General features: G+C 37.7%; 1 pseudogene; it reads right to left on the reverse strand.

Annotated features, from left to right (window-relative positions):
* Window positions 1-2,052: 2,052 nt before the first annotated feature.
* Window positions 2,053-3,386, reverse strand: LOC147971631 (uncharacterized; annotated as a pseudogene).
* Window positions 3,387-4,203: the final 817 nt, after the last annotated feature.

The following is a 4,203-nucleotide window of genomic DNA, read 5'->3' on the forward strand; positions in this document are numbered from 1 at the left end:
AAATATTTCAGTGTGTTTCTTTGAAATTCTTTTTTCCTTTCTTTGGGTCGTAAGAAGAAGACCACGATGAAAATGTTGAGTGGCTCTCATATGCATTATTGTTGATCTAACAGAGAGCCTATATTACCATGTCTTCTCCGTTGTATAAATGTTTGCAGATTCCAGCTTAGTCCAATGCACGTGCACTATTATTATTATTATTATTATTATTATTATTATTATTATTATTATTATTATTATTATTCACACCGCTCGGTCGTGCAAGTGAAAGGCAGTAATGACGATATATGATGAAATGATTGAGATGGAGAAAAGCCGGTACGAACTCGACCTATTTTGTTTTTGTAAATATGATTAGTTCATCGTTCTTGATTCAGCCCATTATGAATGAAACATGTTTGCAATGACAATTAGAGATTATAGTTACTCATGCCATGCTTAATTAGCTAGGAGTTTATAATGGTTTACCTTGCGTGCCAACATGCTTTTAAAATGGTTGTGATGTAGTATAATAGGATGGTATCCTCCTTTGAATGATTTGAGTGGCTTGACTTGGCACATGTTCATGCATGTAGTTGAAACAAAAACAACATAGCCTTCACGATATTTATGTTCATGGCGATTTATATACTACTCATGCTTGCACTCAATGTTGGTTAATCCCAATGCATGTTTATGACTGTTGTCGCTCTCTAGTTGGTCGCTCCTCAATCTTTTGCTAGCCTTCATTTGTACTAAGCATGAATACTGCTTGTGCATCCACTTCCTTAAACCCAAAGTTGTTCGATGAGTCCACTATAGCTACCTATATATGGTATCTACCTGTCGTTCCAAGTAAATTTGCATGTGCCAAACTCTAAACCTTCAAATAATAATCTGTTTTGTATGCCCGAATCGCTCATGTAGCGACTGGGGGCTGTTAGTATCTTCCATGCTAGGTGGGTTATTCTCATGATGAGTGTTTATTCGCTCGTCATTCACGAGAAAGTGACTGGTAATCGGGATGCCCAGTTCCATGCTGAAATCAAATCAAAATATAATTTCAAAGAAAACTCCCCAGGAATGTTGTTGGTATGGATGGTACCTATTGTTTCGGATCAACCATGGAGTGTGATTGTTGGTGGAGGGGGAGTAAAAACTTTACCATTCTGTTTGGAAACCGCCAATAATGTATCTAGCATGGAAGATAGTGAGATTCCTTGGTTGTTATGTTGACAATGAAAGCATAGTGCTCAAAATTATATTCATCTCTGTTTTAAAAGCTCGAGCTTTGGGACCTGTGCAAATCCGTGCTTCCCTCTGTGAATGGCCTATCTATTTACTTTTCGGGTTAATTGGATCTATGCCACTACAATTTTCGTGAGTTAGAAATATGCCATTACAAATGCTCAAGTTGGAAATATGCCACTACAACTTTCCTATACCTCTATCCATGCCATTTTCTCAACTTAAACCAATAACGGTTCAAATAATACATGTATTCCAGTTTGTACTGACGTATTTACCATACTACCCCTGTTTCCAACTTTCATCACGTTTGGGACTTCCCGGTGTTAAAAAGTTCAAATAATTCAAATTTTAGCCCATAATTCAAACTTCTCAGAAAAATTTATAAAAATTTACAGAAAATCCTAAACACTATTATGAGTGTACTGTTCAAATATGAACCATTTCTGGGCACATATGAACTCTCAAACTGACATTCTAATTTCTATCCAGAAATTCATCAAATTTTGGCCAAAAATTGTACTTCTCAGAAAAATCTGAATTTTTTTTACAGAAAATCATTAACACTATTATGAGCCTACTGTTCAAATATGAGCCATTTCTGTGCACGTATGGGCCCTTAAACTGACATGCAAATAATCTGGCCAGAAACTTCAACAACATTTCTGCTCAGTTTAACTCAAATTAACAAGCACAATTCATATGGATTCATAAACAGGTTCACAAGCATGATTCAATTGAGTAAATAGGTTCACAAGCATGATTTAGTAGAGTAAATAGGTTCACATACACAGGTTCACAAGCACGATTTAATTTCGGTAGCCGCTAGCCACCAAGCCAATAAAGAAGGCTTCTTTTTGCGCCATTTGTAGGCTGCCCTTCTGGAGGTGGAGGTGGAGGTGTAACATGCACAAATGGAACATTCTTCTTGACTTTCTTCCCTTTAGATGTGTTCTTCTTGGCTTTCTCTTGTGATGCAACTTTCTTCACAGGGGTCTTCTTTTTGATTTTCTGTTGTGTTGTAGCTTTCTTCACAGGAGTCTTTTTCTTGGTCTTCTCTTCTACCGCAACTATCTTCACAGGTGTCTTCTTCTTGGCTGGTGTATTGACCTTTTCAGGTGCCTTCGGCTTCTGTGGAGTTGTTCTCGCCCTTTTCCCGCATTGACAACATATGTTTTAGATTGAGTAATAATAGATTAAGGCAAGTGCAGTAATTTACCTTATAAGATTGATAAGTACTTCATCATCTACTGCATCACCATCTGTTGTAGCCGTTGTTTCACCACATTTCTTCCTGCGGTACAAACAAGAGAAATCAGTTTTGTGATAGATTAGTCATGAAAACAAATTCAGAAAATACTTATGCTATAGCAATTGTTGCATTACCTTTTGTTTGTAGGTGTAGATGGATCCTCTATAGGTATATCATCATCTACCGCCATATATTCAGGATTAGGAACCTTGCATGTCTTCTGCATGTGCCCAGGTTCACCACACCTCTTACACTTGACTATTTTCCTTCTAGGCTCTAGCCATCCTTTAATTCTCTGAACTCGTGGCCTACCAGCCACTGTTTGCTGCAAATGAGGATGCACCTTGAAACCCAAATCCACTTGGATCCACTGTGACTTATCTGTTATGGAAAGGATATTCCCAACATACGTTGCCTTGAACTTATCCACAGAATAGTAATCATCCACATATGTTTGAATCTCAGCACCATTAATGCTACAAATGAAGGCCACTGCATGCATGCATGGCTTTCCTGAAACTTGCCAAACTCTACAAGTACATGTTCTATCTTTCAAGTTGACAATGTGTCTTTTGACAAATTTGAGATCCAACAATGTGACTTCTGCCTCATGTTCACTGGTCCAAAGAATCTTGTTTCGACCAATGGTTTTGCTGAGAGCATTTAGCTGCTTAATGACATGAGGAAGAATCCTACCCTTTAGCTGCTTACTTACTTGTCCTCTAATATAGAACTTCTCTGTGATGATCTCCCTAATTTTGTCAAAAAGGTTCAGGACATTGAGCCCTTTGAAGTCTTTTATTTGCTTGTTGAAACTCTCGGATATGTTGTTTGTCAAATAATCAACCTTACTGGCCTCTCCAAAACCACATCTATACCACAACCTATTGTGATGAATATCTAGATATTCAATAGATGCTGGATTTGCATCCTGGATTTTCTTCATATGATGCATAAACTTTCGATGTGAGAAAGACCGTGCAGCTGGATAAAGATCATCTGTGTACACTTTACCATGGAATTTCTTCATAAAATTTGCATACAAGTGCCTCATGCACTCTCGGTTTTCACAATTAGGAAAGACAAGGTCAATGGCAGTCTCTAATCCTTTGCATGCATCACTAGAATTAACAAGACTAGGTGGGGAACCTATAGCTCTATGTAATTGTTTCATGAACCATTTCCAGTTTTCACTAGTTTCAGAATCAAACACAGCAAATGCTACATAATATAGCCAGTTATGCCCATCTACAGTAGTTGCTGATGCTAACTGGCCCTTAAACTTGCCATAAAGTGATGTTAAGTCCACACCAACATAAGGCCTACAACCAGCTAAGAAACCATCGATGCAAGGCTTGAATGCAACAAACATTCTGTTAAATTGGTATTTATATCCATTTTTAGGAGCTCTATCTCTACAATACTCCCCGGGCATTTATGTTCTATCTCACCTTTCTAGTTAAAAAGCAATGGAAAACAATCTTCATAACTACCATGGATTTGATCAAGTGCTACCTTCATACCGTACCAAGCCTTGTTGTATTTCAGCTTGATGTTGAACTCATCTTCCAACTTTCCTTTGGCATCCTTTGCACCAACATCAGGATTTTTGTTCACCCAATCCCCAATCTTATCTGCAATCCATCCTTGTGAAGCCATTTTGCAAATTGATAATTTTGTAGTTGGACAATTGTGCTCAAATGGAAGCGTTTTTATCTGCAAAA

This window comes from Triticum urartu, chromosome 5A, assembly GCF_056163025.1.
Source record: "Triticum urartu cultivar PI428250 chromosome 5A, HENAU_Tu73, whole genome shotgun sequence".
Lineage (NCBI taxonomy): Eukaryota > Viridiplantae > Streptophyta > Magnoliopsida > Poales > Poaceae > Triticum > Triticum urartu.